At 32.7% G+C, this 14,641-nt stretch overlaps 1 protein-coding gene across 4 annotated transcripts in view; it reads left to right on the top strand.

The window, feature by feature from the left end:
- LOC128982911 (ankyrin repeat domain-containing protein 13D) overlaps positions 1-14,641 on the top strand; it is a 222,057-nt gene that overhangs the window by 202,132 nt on the left and 5,284 nt on the right. The gene's annotated exons all lie outside the window — the stretch shown is intronic.

The following is a 14,641-nucleotide window of genomic DNA, read 5'->3' on the forward strand; positions in this document are numbered from 1 at the left end:
ATAAATATTAATAAAAAAAAGGCGGTTAAATAGCTTAAAAATTGTATTGTTCTTATTTTTAACCCTAGTTCCCGATAACCCGGCATTTCACAAACTTGGCACCCTTCCAGTCCACATTACGCCGAGTTTGGGGGACTCTACTGTAGTACGTTATATGTTGAATGTTGCAGAGCCATTTACTGTTGTTGTTACTTATTGTTTGTTATTGTTGTTGGATTATTCAGATGATTATAACTTGTTATATATATATGTATTATTGCTCATTCAGATTTTATTGATGCTATTTATATTGTTATGAGATGTTTTGCTTTATGAATTTTTTTGTCATTGATTTCTATATCATCCATCGATCTCTATTATTACTACAGCTGGATCGCGCGCTGTGTGCTGGGTTTTCAGTCCGACCGCTCGCCGCTCCCCCCACCACGTAAGGTTGTTACTGTCTCTCTCTTACTAATGAGTAACCTACTAATGAGTTACTAATAAGACGTAATGACGTCTTATAGCGTTTCCGCGTTTGTGCTCACAAAATACGCTCTCTTTCTCTCTGTTCATAGTGGCTCGATTGTCATTTGGTTTATACAGTTGTAAACTGCATGAAATTGCGGAGATTATGGTATATGTTTTATATTAAAATAATTCTTTTTTAGATTATATTAATTCTTAAATCTACTAAATACGGTTTGTTATTGCCACTTTTTAAATTAATTATAAAGCTGTTATCATTGCTAATGATTAATTAACTTAATTTAGCATACACACTTATGTTTTTAAAGTTTAATCTTATGTTTTTTATGCATTTTACGTGTAGGAAAGGACCCATGCTGATCCGCAGCTTTAAAATAAATATATTATCCAAAAAAATAAAATTTATGATTTTTGATTGAGTAATACAGTATCTTGAGCTTAACTGATTTAAACAATCAATAAATCAAATTAAAGCCTATACGTTACTGATTATTTTGAGTCCAAAACATATAAAAATCATTATCAATACTGGAGCTATTGATTTTAACTTTCTCCCCCTATACCATAGTATATGGAGAAAGTATTGTTTTCGTCAAAATTTTCGAGTTTGAGTTTTGAGTGGATATATTCGTTTTGGGTCCCCCTGGACCCAAAAAAGTGGTTTTCGAAGTGATGTGTGTGTGTGTGTGTGTCTGTGTGTGTGTCTGTGTGTCTGGATGTGTACAGAGCTAGGGACTACACCTGTGGTCCGATTTCGATGAAATTTGGTATGTAGGTTCTAATCCATGGTATCTCCAGGCGTTTTTTTCATTTTTTTGAAATTTTGATTTTTAATGGGGATTTCCCCATAAAAACCCTTAAAAAGCCGAAAAAATCTGATTTTCTCAAAAATGGCCCGAACGATTTTTATTAAAATTTAGTATGTTGTAGCCCTTTAAATTCTGAACAAAATGGTACAAATCCCATTTCTGTAAAAATTACCGTTCAAAAGTTATGGTCAAATATGTTATTTTCCCATTAAAAACCCCATAAAATAACAAAAAATAGGATTTTAGAAAAAAATCCGGCTTTGATTTAACATAGTATGTTATAGTCCTTACAGTTTTAATATTTTTTTTAATTTTTAGAATTTATTATTTTTAATTGGGATTTTCCCATAAAACCCCATAAAATAACGGAAAATATGATTTTCCCAAAAATGGCCCGAACGATTTTAATAAAAATTTAGTATGTTATAGCCCTTTATATTCTGAACAAAATGGTACTAATCCCATTTCTGTAAAAATTACGGTTCAAAAGTTATTGTAAATTATGTCACTTTCCCATAAAACCCGCATAAAATAACAGAAAAATCGGATTTTCCCAAAAATGGCCCGAACGATTTTGATAAAAATTTAGCATGTTATAGTCCTTTAAATTCTAAACAAAATTGTACAAATCCCATTTGCGTATATTTACTCTCACCACTTACACATAATAAAGGTTGTTGACAAACTTATGGGAGAAAGTATGTGTCAGAATGCTGATACCGTTTATTAATAAACCGTACCGTAATGTACCGGTAATGTACCATTTATCAATTCCTCATAGAATTGTAGCGTGTCACCGTCCCTAAATCAAGTGTAATATTTAGTTGTTTTTTTGCTTTTGTATTTAGGTCAAGTTGTAACAGTTTACTTAGTTCTTTTCGGCTTTTTAGGCTTATCTAACGGCGAATCACGTGATTTCAATGCAAGTGTAAGAACAAAGAGACGCGTTGAAGTTACTATGATCCCGTATTGGAATAGGGAGGGGGCACACGGGCATTGTCATATAGGTATTAATCGCACTTCACCCATCGTACTGTCAACATCATTGCTCTTGCCCATCTATTCTATATATTATAAAAAAGAGGTGGTGTCTGTGTGTATGGGAAAAGTAAACGCGAAAACTACTGGTCGGATCGGGCTGAAATTCGGCATGATGATAGCTCATATTCCCGATTAACATATAGGCATATTTTTATCCCAAAAATCCTTCCGGGCTCCGCCCCAGTGGCTCTGGAGCAAAGGTTCCCATGTTAACCTTATGAGAAATGGAATTAATGAATCTTAACAGCTGTTTCAATTAAACAAGTTGGTTCTGTTCTATGATTTTCAATAGCATTAAAGTTACAAGGATTACCAACAGGGTGCAGCACTAGCATTATTTCTTTTACATTTATGACAACAGCTAATTTGCAACCAAAAGGTGAGTGAGCGTAGCGAACGAACTTCAACCTGGAGGCGAGTGAGCGTAGCGAACGAGCTAACCTGAAGGCAAGTGAGCGTAGCGAACGAGCTAACCTGAAGGAAAGTGAGCGCAGCGAACGAGCTCCAACCTAAAGGTGAGTGAGCGTAGCGAACGAACTTCAAAAAGAACCGAAATTTCTTAAACCATGTCCTCACTCATAACTGCTATAAGCATTTGATACTTATATGCCAACCCCGTACGAAGGACGGGTACTCTGCTAGTTCTATATATAATTCAGTTTTAAAAATCTTTGTACAACTAAATCTAGAGTTCTACTGGACCGATTTTATTAATTAATGGGTCGTTGGAAAGCTTAGGTCGTGTAGATTTGCAAATAATTATGAAAGTTTGTTTTTATTATGATTTATGGTGAAAAATTTCAAAGAAACATGTTTTCCATAAGAAATACATTGAAAACGGTGTTTTTCACACTTTTTATTTGGGTGCGACTTTTAGCTGCCTTTTTTTTAGTGTTTCCAAGAAGTGTATGGTATCAATTTGTAGGAAATTGTATTCTCTTTCAGAATATCACCTTCCACTTTGGTCGATTTCCTCACCATTTAAAAGTTATTTGCAAAAAAGCTAAGCAACCTCCGAATTTATAATAATGAGAAAATATTGAGTTTGGGATATTTTTGTTAAACTTTGTACAACTAAATCTAGACTTCTACCTGACCGATTTTGTTAATTTATGAGTCATTGGAAAGCCTTACTCATGTAGATTTGCAAATAATTATGAAAGTTTGATTTTATTTAATATTTGTGGTAGAAAAATAAAAATAACAAAAATACATTAAAAACTGTTTTTTCAGGTTTTTATTTTCAAGTTTATATTTGTAGTCAGCTTTTGCTGCCTTTATTAAATAATTTCAAGAAATACACACAAGGTATTTGTAGGAAATTTTATCTTCTTTCAGAATATCACGTGTATTTTCTACGATTTACTCACCATTTAAAAGTTATTGTCAAATTAGATAAGTGACCTCCAAATTTTTAGTTGTTAAAAATACTGAATTAGGGATATTTTTGTTAAACTTTGTACAACTAAATCTAGACTTCTACTGGACCGATTTTGTTAACTAATGCATCGTTTGAAAGCCTAATTTTTGTAGATTTGCAAATAATTATGAAAGTTTGATTTTAATAAATATTTGTGGTGAATAAAGAATAAAAAGCAAAAATACACTAAAAACTGATTTTTTTTATAGTTAATATTTTAAAATTTCAATTTATAGTTAACTTTAGGTTGCCTTTTTTGAATATTTTCAAAAAACGCCTAAGAGTACTTTGTAGAAAATTTTATTCTCTTTCAGAATATCACCTTCCACTTTGGTCGATTTCCTCACCGTTTAAGAGTTATTTGCAAAAAAGCTTAGCAACCTCCTAATTTATTGTGGTGAGAGAATATTGAATTGGAGAGATTTTTGTTAACTTTCTACAACTAAATCTACAGTTCTACTGGACCGATTTTATTAATTAATAGGTCAATAAAATCTGTGTAGATTTCCAAATAATTAGTAAAGTTTGAGTTTTATTTATTTATGGTAGTAATACGTTTGCCGGTATGTATAATCTAAAAAAAATTATGGTAGTAATAATGGGTTAGCCAGTATGCATCATCTGATCATATGGAACACATGTATTAACCTATAGTCTAACAGCTGATTGTTTTATTGTTATTTCCTCGATTTTTCTTTGTTTACATTTAGTTGTTTACTATTTGAATTGGTGGTTGAGGTCCGTAAAGTGTGTTTCTAAAGTGATGTTTTTAATCTGTACCATTAATAAGTATTGGTAAAATAAGTGATGTATGGATTTCATAACCAAAAATTATTATTTTAAACTGTCAATTATAAATTATTCAAATTTAATTTATAATTTACAGTTTAAAATAGTATTTAATATTCGTTATTTTGAAATGTTAATTATAAACTCAATATTTTACATTAGTTTAAAAATGAATAACTTTACTCTTCACTACATGGTTGGTGATGGAAACTGTTTCTTTAGAAGTGTCTCATTCTTATGCCATAAATCTCAATCCAGATACAGTGATATACGATCCACAGTAGTTGATGAAGTCGTCAATAACTGGGACTACTATTGTCCTTTGATCGTAGGGGATAAGACATATAGACTAGAAGTAAAAAACGCGACGCAATACAGAAATTTGATGACCAAAGATGGGGAATACGCCGGTAATGTCGAAATCGAAGCTGCAGCAAGAGTTTTTGACTGCCAATTCAAAATATATGCTGAGAAATTGGATTATTTTGTAACGGTTGGTGAAGGCACAACGATCTAAAAACTACGATTCTCAGGAAATGTGGATGCTGGGCATCAAGAGGATATAATCTTACCAAAATCAAAACATGGCCGTGCATCAAAAATATAGAAAAAGTAAAACATGTTCTGGCAGACGTGAATCAACAGCTCATAAGAATAAATTGAAGAAACCAAATTATAGTATAGATAAAGATTTACTCCAAGGGGTAAAAGTGTTTATCAAGCAATCAAAAGGATGGAGAACCAGAAAATGAAAAAGAAACAGAACAAGATAGTCTGACCAACACTTCACTCAGAGATGATGCAACTTCCTCAACCTCCTTAATTTGTGTATTGGGAATGCCAATACACAAATTAAATTTAAAAATTGGAGCTGTAATAATGTTGCTACGAAATCTTAACACAAAACGGGGGTTATGTAATGGCACACGATTAATTGGTAAAGAACTCAAGCCCAATTAAATAATTGCAGAGGTTTTAACTGGATCAGCAGCACGTGAAATTGTATTCATTCCAAGGATTGACTTAGCACAGACGGACACAGATTTACCATTTGTTTTAAAAAGACGGCAACTTCCTTTAAAATTAGCGTTTGCTATTACAATAAACATAGCGCAAGGCCAGACATTGGATAAAGTTGGGATATACCTTCCAGCAACAGTATTCAGCCATGGACAATTAATTGTATGTTGCAATACCAAGGGTTAAAAGGTTTGAAGACATAAAAATTAAAATTATCCCTGGCAAAGAACAAGGAAGATTATTAAAACAATCAGATGAAGTCTTTACAAAGAATATTGTTTACAAAGAAATACTGTAAATAAAATATTTTTGTAAAATTGTATTTGTTTTTCATTATTTTACTCTTTTAGAAAATCAGTTTATTTTCTAAACAATTTCATTCTTTAAAAAATGTTCAGGTACTTACAAGGGCATATATTATGTACTACTGCACTTTCTAGGGACCATTGTATTTATTAACTACAACGGGCTCTGTTGCTAGTAGTAAATATATATTAACACATAATTGCATCTAATAGTTCAAATAAACTTTAAGTATTCAGCATCAAAATTATTATTATTATTTTATCTTCCCAATCTCATTAGGGCCTACTCTCTATTAATTAGAGCAGTGGTGGCAGCGATACCTCTTGAATACTCTTGACTTTTCTCGCGACCGGGACAGAATATGGCAAATCTCTACGTGCATACCTTTAATTTTATACCTCAATCATTGAAGTTGGTTGGGTAAAAGGGCCAAATGAACTCGGAAAAGAAAAACCTAATTTTTTTAAATATATAAGATTTTTCATATTAGTAATAAATTATGCTTCATGCAGCTAACTTATCCAAAGTCATATATTTGTTCAGTTGGAGTGCCAAATGGAACGAGCACCAAAAGGCTTAGAATACAGTAGGTTATGAGAAAAAACATGTTTACGAAACAAACCATTTGTGTATGACAATAATATTTCAATACAATACAATTGTAAAGACATTTACAATTTTACAATTTACGATTTCCTATGTGTTTTTGAACAGTATTAATTTGTGCAACTTTTGTTGAAGACCAAATTTCCTCATGTCCTAAAATAACCCTAAATATGTTCCCAGACTGACAATTAATTGTAGCAATTCATTGTATAATTTTGAAAACTTAAAAACTATAACAAAATTATGACAACTTCTCTAATACCTGTTGATTTTGTCATTAAATCAACTTTAATTGGGTTTAAAGTGATTTGTTTATAAGTACATAGTAGTATTCATTTATTAAATAAGATAACCTCAGACCTCTGTATTTTAAGAGGCTTAATAATAATAACTTACTAAACAAATATTAAGCCAGGCACATTTCTTGTTTAAATAATGGTACAACGGGTGAAGTGCGATTAATACCTAATGAGATTGGGAAGATAAAATAATAATAATAATTTTGATGCTGAATACTTAAGGTTTATTTTGAACTATTAGATGCGAATGTGTGATTATATATTCATTATGGGCAAGAGCAATGATGTTGACAGTACGATGGGTGAAGTGCAATTAATACCTATATGACAATGCCCGTGTGCCCCCTCCCAATTCCAATACAGGATCATAGTAACTTCAAGGCGTCTCTTTGTTCTTACACTTGCATTGAAATCACGTGATTTCTTCGTTAGATAAGCCTAAAAAGCCGAAAAGAACTAAGTAAACTGTTACAACTTGACCTAAATACAAAAGCAAAATACCCCCGCCGCAGCAAACCTGCAGACTAAGCGAATTTCCATTAGCCTGATAGGATTTACACTAAAATGCCTCCTTAAAAATATCATATTTATTCCCTATATAAATAGAATTAGTTTAACGAGTACTTAGGTTTGCTGCAACAGGGAGGGTAAAAAGGTGGTTTTTTTATGTTAATAGTTTAGTAAGAAATTAATGTATTTTCCAAATTCAATCAAAATATGTTCATAAACAAGCAAACTACAACAGTTGACTTATTCTCCATAAGAATAACATGTGGATTTTAAATTTAGTTTTTTGGAATTTTCTCCGTAACCATTAGGCGCACAATAACGCTCCAATATACTAAATTTTTTGTGTTTTTAGGGTCAAAAATGGGAAAAAACTATTTTTACCACATAAAACCCCCCATAAACCCCCAATCCCATAGTCCGATCATGCTGGTTCGCGAACTCGTTCGAATAAATGTAGGTTTACACGTTTGTACCAAATTTCATCCAAATCGGATCATTTTTGCTCGAGTTATCGTGCTAACGGACACACACACATATATATATATATATATATATATAAATATACAGGGTGTCCCGGAACTCTCTAGCAATATTTTAGGGCATTGCTCCTGGGTAAGAAACATAACTAAATATCATATTTAAACTGTCCGGAAGTCCTTAGTTACTCACACAGCCGCCATTTTGTTTTTTTCAGTTATTAATTTTTTTCTAAAGAATGGTTAAACATACGAAATGGAAACTTTGCACAAACATGTAAGACAACTAGACAAAGCTACCAAAAAAATATCAAGATTTTTCAAATTCATAAAACAAAATGGCAGCCATTTAAAATTTGTGTAAAATCAATGGTTTTTGAGTTTTTTAAGAAAGAAAATTTTAAATGGCCGCCATTTTGTTTTATGAATTTGAAAAATCTTCATAATTTTTTTGCAGCTTTGTCTAGTTGTCATAAATGTTTGTGCAAAGTTTCCATTTCGTATGTTTAACCATTCTTTAGAAAAAAATTAATAACTGAAAAAAAACAAATGGCGGCTGTGTGAGTAACTAAGGACTTCCGGACAATTTAAATATGATATTTAGGTACGTTTCTTACCCAGGATCAATGCCCTAAAATATTGGTAGAGAGTTCCGGGACACCCTGTATATATATATATATATATATGAATTTGAACGGATGGTGTTTTTGGCCTCTATGGACCTCAAAACGGTCGGTCCAGGTCTTACCATGAGTACTACGGTAATAGCTTATTCCCTATATGGGAAATTCGCTAAAAACAACTAAATATTACACTTGATTTAGGGACGGTGACAAGCTACAATTCTATGATTAAAAATCAACAGCTCCAGTATTGTTCATGATTTTTATATGTTTTGGACTCAAAATAATCAGTAACTTATAGGCTTTAATTTGATTTATTGATCGTTTGAATCAGCTAAGCTCAAGATACTGTATTACTCAATCAAAAATCATAAATTTAATTTTCTTGGATAATATATTTACTAGTAGAACCCCGTCGAAATCGACGGTTAATCTTGAGGTTTTATGTAAATTCAGCTAACTGCAATAGATAGAGTGAAGTCATTAAAATCTTAGTTAAATGAAGGGAGTATAAACATAATAATAAGTATGACGATTGTGTTCCCTAAAAAACGTGATTGATGAATTCGTTTAACACAATATTTCCTACCTTTTTATCGGCTTTAGGTTGCCCAAAAGGTTTTTTAGGAGTCTTATAATTGTTTGTTCATGAGTTTGTTTCATGTCAAAGCCACTTTCACTATATGGGAGAATGAGTTCATATAATTAGTCTATCATGTTACGGAAAGAGTCAATATTTATTACTAACAACTAATTCAATCTGCTTTAGGAAAATCATTCAGATTGTATCCGGATTTATAAGTAAATCTTCATCTTTGGTCATAAAAATACAGAACTTTATCAGCATATTAAATCAGGTTTTTTTGTATTTGATAAAAATATCTGATTCTCTAGAAAGCAGTAAGATTCTTACTTCGTTCTAAGCAATTTTAATTCCTTCTCTTGCCACATCGATCCATGTATTTAATCATCCTGTACTTACTTGATAATTAATTAGCTTATGGGATAGTTTCGCCTTGGCCAGATCGATAACATAAAGCTGTGCATATATTTCGTGGATGGAATGAACCATAATTGTTGGAAATTTGATCACAAATCTTGAACATTTGCGGAACCAAATCCATACCAGCCTTAGTCCAGCCTTGGTAACAAATTATGCAAATGCGATTAGATTTGATGACACTGTTGTGTTTCCGAATGCTTTGTATGTAGTGAGGTTTAGATGTGTTGTTACATGTGTACAGCAAAGTAAAAACCCTGTACACATTTTTTTTAATACCTGAATTGACATTAGTTCACCTACTTCACCAAAACCATAGATGAAACATACTCCGTAGTTAGTCTATTCCAAAACTTGAACACAGCTCTCATCCTCAATGTACTCATCTATGACACAACTTTTAACCCGATTGTCGAAAACTTTTATACCAATAAATTAATTTCTGGTGTTCTTTCTTGAATTAAAAAATAAATGGTAATTGAAAGTAGGCAAAAAAAAGCAAGTGCCAACCTTACAATATATAAGCTAACCCTATAAGGAATAATTATGTTCCTTTAAAATTGATATGCCACACTTATTTCATAATTTAAAATTTTCTAAGAGCAATAAAGCATATATTTTTGATCACAACATTTAAAACGTATCATAAATTCATCATTTTGTTGAAACTATAAAAAACTTGCCATGCAGTGGAGAATCAATTTAAAATCATAAATAATAATGTAAACATTTAATTTTGACAGTTTCAGTAGACCTTTGAATACAATTTTAATATTAACAGCTGGTTCATTAAAAGTAGTGTAAAATTATACATATGGTCGTAATGTAAACAAAATTGCTGAGTGAACTTTAAAGGCCTCTGGGGCAGAGTCCCAAGGAAATTTACCTCGTTTCTCTTTTGAGGACTCACCTACAGACCAATACCATTCTTTAGACACCCCTACCAAGTTTATACACCCAGCCGTTCTCTCAAATTAGCTGTGACAAAAACCCCGTTTTCCTCCATAAGAATAACATGGGATGGGACTTTAAAGGCCACTGGGGCAGAGCCCCTAGGGAATTTACCACGTTTCTCTTTTGATAGCTCATCTACAGACCAAGACCTTTCTTTAGACACCCCTTCCGAGTTTCTACGCCTAGCCGTTCTCTCAAAATAGCTATGACAAAGAAAAACAGTTTCAAATTAATATATAGATTTTAAAGCTGCGGATCAGCATGGGTCCTTTCCTACACGTAAAATGCATAAAAAACATAAGATTAAACTTTAAAAGCATAAGTGTGTATGCTAAATTAAGTTAAATAATCATTAGCAATGATAACAGCTTTATAATTAATTTAAAAAGTGGCAATAACAAACCGTATTTAGTAGATTTAAGAATTAATATAATCTAAAAAAGAATTATTTTAATATAAAACATATACTATAATCTCCGCAATTTCATGCTGATTACATCTATATAAACCAAATGACAATCGAGCCACTATGAACAGAGATAGAGCGTATTTTGTGAGCGCAAACGCGGAAACGCCATAAGACGTAATGAGTAAGAGGGAGACAGTAACAACCTTATGTGGTGGGGGAGCGGCGGACCGATACGTGTGTATCTCTGAGCAGTACAGTGCGCGATCCAGTTGTAATAATAGAGATCGATGATATCATCATAGAGTCTGATTATTGTCACTTCAGCTTCATATATTATTATTGTCCATAACAATACTTATTATTGTCAAGTTATACTTCAGCTGTTAATTGTTGTATTTTATTTCTCTCAACATTTTTTGAAAATCTGACTTGTACAGTTGAAAGAATAAATAAATAAATGTCTATATTAATAAAAAAAAAAAATTTATAAGCGTTGCTGTATCGACTCAGGCTCTGCTTCCGATTTTCTAAAGTGTCTCTAAGTTATACAAATAATATTATTGATATATTTTCGTGGAAAAAGTCAGAAAATTACAATGTATATGTTTTGTATAAATTTTGAGGCTCCTTTTTAACCCTTTAAGAGGGCGCATTGGTTTTCAAAACGGGAGAGGGCACACCCGGAGGTTACTTCCAGGTCAATAAAAACAAACATTTATGAAGTAAAATTTGTATTTTAGTGCACAAATTAAGTTTTATTTTTAATTTTAAACATCATTAAAAAAAAAATTAAAAAGAAATTTAACTTCTTCACTCATCTTGTAAAAACTAAATATTTACTAAATAATGCCATGAATCGTAAAAAAATAATTATTTACAGTAATTGTTTACACGCAATCACGGAAGTTGCCTTCAGGCTGTATAAGAATCGGCAGAGCGCACACGGAAGTTACTTCCAGCCTCTTACAAAACTGAACAAAACTGACAAATATAAAATAGTAGGGGTGAGTTTTGACCTTCACTCGATTCTAGGAATGAGGTGCATGAGGTACAGTGACACTCACACTGCCGACACCACTCAAAATAATATAATTGCGAAAAATAAAACATCCCTGGAAGTTACTTCCGTGATGCGACCTCTGGAAGGTTAAACATAAAAAGAGCCACTTGTTTGAGGTCATGATAAATTCGAACTGCTTAACATGTGTTGGATTACCTTAACATAACTTGCACTTCACATTATTTTTTTTATATTTAGGTAAATTTAGTAATTGTGTTTTGCTACACCTATCTTAATAGTCCTTGGAGGCTAGCGGCCATCTATATGTATATACTATTATTAAGAAGAGGTGGTGTCTGTCTGTCTGTGTGTGTGTTTGTATGAGATAAACTCAAAAACCACTGAACCGACTGGGCTAAAATTGGACACAAATGAAGCTACAGCTCTGAGGATACATGTAGAACTATTCCCACTTCGCTATTGACCTCGGACTCTGCCCCACAGGCTTTTAAAGTGCAGACGCGAGAGTTTTAAAACAAAATATTGATTGGTCTCCATGGTAACAAAGAACACACAAACGTTTAAATGTAAACAAGCAGAACTGTCAAATATTTTGATTTCATATTTACACACAGCTGTTTCAAACATATTAAATACTGCACGAATATTAGAACAGAAAGGATAAGGGTAATAAATATAAAATAATTATGTCACTTGTCCGAATGTAAACATTACTTAAATGAAGCTGTCAAACCATATGTTAATGTAATTTTATTAGTATAGATTTCTTTCAGTTACTTAATTTGTTTATGTTTATGATCCATACTGAGTCTGTTCTAATATTTGTGAAATGCTGTAATAATATTTTACAGGGAATAATTCATTGTAAAAGAACTTATTCATGGATAGGAATATAGGAAAAATTTAGATTCTATAATCATTGCCGTATCAACCTAGGCTCTTATCGTGAGTTGTATGGGAATTATTTTTTAAATATATTTTTGTGTAAACAGTAATAAAAAACCCTGTCGCAGCAAACCTGCAGACTGTGAATTTTCATTTGCCTGATTTTAATTTCACTAAAATATGTTAGAAAATTACACTACAGAGAGGTTTGGAACTATTGTGATAGCTTTCCGTTTATTTATAATGGTTTAAATACCTGCATTCAGTAATCCAATATGCTGCTTGTGGCAACTATAGTTTCGGTTCACATGGAACCATCTTCAGGCCGTACAAGGCGTCGTTATTCACTTCCATATATGAAGGTCGTCATTTAATAAATAAGTACATAGAACACGAACACACGAAAACGCACATTGACACGAACATTTAACATTAAAAATACCGAGTACTCGGGAACACGAGACAGGTGACGCGACCGGGTGGAAGTTGTAGCTCGAACTGGTGGTCAGTGGTCTAACGGTATGACGACAGCCATTGTCATCCTTATCACTGCCGGCTCGCATTCATTCCTTCTCTCCTCCTCCCCCATCCAGTATTTTGATTGCGGTGTTATAAATGGAATTCGATTGGAATGAGAGTTTGTCATTTAAAACATTTTGACCATCTGTTTTGACTGCCTTGTATATTTCAAATTCTTCATAAGTGTTAATGGTTGATCGGTCTTGGGAAAGATGTAAAACGTCCATATTACTATTTATGTTTACATAGTTGTGGTTGAGTGAAATTAAATGCTCTGCGAAATTTGAAGTTTGTGGGCCTGTAGTTTTCTTGGGGATATGTTCTCTGAACCTCTTCTTGAAAGAGCGTGAAGTTTGTCCGATGTAATATTTTGGGCAATCGCTACAGTTTAATTTGTAAACCCCAGACTTGTCATAAACAGTGGAATCCGTTTGTTGCCGCTCTTTCAATAAGGAACCGAGCTTGTTTGTAGTTTTAAATGAAACTGTTATATTATTTCTGGTCATGACATTTTTAAAAGTGTGGCTTAATGATGAACCATACTTAGCAGAGATATAATGTTTCTGATTCGGGGCTTTAGAGGTTTTATTTGAGTGTTTGTAAATTAAATTGTCTATTAAACTGCTGTTAAAACCATTTGCAACCGCTATGTATTTTATTATGCTGACTTCTTCTTTATAGTCATTATCGCTCATTGGTATTGAGAGCAACCTGTGAACAAAACTATTATATGCGGCAATCTTGTGTGAATGTGGATGGTGTGAATCTGCATTGATTGTCTGGTCGGTACAAGTTGGTTTTCTATAAACTTTGAATGAGAATTGGTCGTTTTTCTTGGTTATTGTTAAATCCAAAAAGTTTAAGGAGTTGTTTTTCTCTTCTTCAAGCGTGAATTCGATTTTTTTATGCATATTGCATAAATATTTGCATAACAAAGATAACTGTCTGCTGTTGCCATTGAAAAGAACGATAGTGTCGTCAACATATCTATAATCAAATGTTATTTTCTCTCAAAAGCGGTTGGTATCAGAAAATAGATGTTCATTTTCGATATGGTTTAAAAATGTTTCTGATAATATACTGGAGAAGGGTGAACCCATTGCTAAGCCATCTTTTTGGACATAGAAGTCATTTTGGAATCTGAAATAGTTTTGTTTTAATACAATTCTTGTGAGGTTAATGAGTTCATCTATTGCATTTTTAGAAATTTCATGATGGGTAGCCTCTGGACCATACAGCAACAATAATAATGGTTTAGTTTACCTCTGTCAATATGGTCCTTGCGTAGTTTGTCACTACTGCAGTTTCGTGCTCGTGGAGCACATCATCAGGTGAAGGTCACAAAAAGTTAAAACATTTTCCTTACGTGAAGGTCGTCAATTAACACACCGAAAAAACACATAACACACGAACGGTACGAAAAAACATTTAACTTGGCCAATACATTAAAGACGTTACACACGGGGTCCGGCGCCGGTAGAAGGCA

Source organism: Macrosteles quadrilineatus, unplaced genomic scaffold, assembly GCF_028750875.1.
Source record: "Macrosteles quadrilineatus isolate MER2022 unplaced genomic scaffold, UCM_ALF_1.0 Scaffold_1__1_contigs__length_201487025, whole genome shotgun sequence".
Lineage (NCBI taxonomy): Eukaryota > Metazoa > Arthropoda > Insecta > Hemiptera > Cicadellidae > Macrosteles > Macrosteles quadrilineatus.